Raw genomic sequence first — 1,237 nt, 5'->3', positions numbered from 1 at the left:
ACTGGAGTGCGGGCTTTGATGTAATATCCTCTGGACGCACTGGAGTGCGGGCTTTGATGTAAATAAGGTCAGGAAATTGCTAATATGGTGATATAATATCTTGGCTATGTGTTTCAGAAGATTAATATACTGAAGTACTTTGAAACATATGCACATTAACCTGAAGTACTAAGAGGGAGGAATATGAGAAAAGGAGGGAAGGAGAGAATGTTGGTCTAGTTAAAAAGTAATAAAGAAAAGTTGGGTGTGGTGGCACATGCCTTTAATCCCAGCACTCAGGAGGCAGAGGTAGAAGGATCTTTGTGAGTTTAAGGCCAACTTGGTCTACAAAGTAAGTTTTAGAACAGTCAGGGCTATTAAAGGGGGGGAAACCCTATCTTGAAAAACCAAGAGAGATGGGCTGCAGAGATGGCTCAGTGATTAAGAGTGATTAGAATTAAATCACTATTCTTCCCAATGTCCTGAGTTCCATTCCCAACAATCACATGGTGGCTCTGTAGAAATAAAGGTAAAAACAAGACTTTTGAGAAAGAAATAATAAGCCAAAATTACCTATAGTAGAGACATCTGCTTGTATAAGAAAAACAAAGTTTTTAAGGTCAGGAGGGCTGGGCTGAACTAAAAGCTGACCAGAACATAACCTGTAAGAACAAGATTAGATGTTCTACCCCTTCCTGTACTGGAGTCCAAGAATACCCTGACCTTACAAAAATTCGAGGACTTTCCAGCAAGACCTGTTCCAGGGGCCTTCCAGGTACAACAGTTAGGTAAGGGGGCAATGAAGCCAAGCACAGCACCCTCAAGTAAGCCAACCAATGCCTGAAGGGATCCTTTGTTTGATACTGCACCAATCAGAATAAGCCAACTAGTCCTGTTGCCTCTGTAAAGTATAAAAGACGTGTGCTTTCTGAGTTCGGGGTTGCCTCTTCCTACCTGAATGAGCAACTCCACGTGCATTGGTCACGCACGTTGGATCAATAAACTTCATGTTATTGCAGTGATCCATTGTCAAGCTGTGATTTGTGGGGTAACACATTGGGGCTAAGACTCTCTGAGGGTCTCACAGGGTCTAACATCTCACAACCATTTGTGATGGGATCCATGCCCTCTTCTGGTGTGTCTGAAGACAGCATATTCATATACATAAAGTAAATCTTTAAAAAAGAAAAACAGAGAGAGAGAGAAAGAGAGAGAGAGAGAAAGAGAGAGAGAGACAGAGAGAGAGAGACAGAGAGAG

Source organism: Mastomys coucha, unplaced genomic scaffold, assembly GCF_008632895.1.
Source record: "Mastomys coucha isolate ucsf_1 unplaced genomic scaffold, UCSF_Mcou_1 pScaffold14, whole genome shotgun sequence".
Taxonomy (NCBI): domain Eukaryota; kingdom Metazoa; phylum Chordata; class Mammalia; order Rodentia; family Muridae; genus Mastomys; species Mastomys coucha.
Note: the sequence above shows the minus strand (reverse complement) of the source record.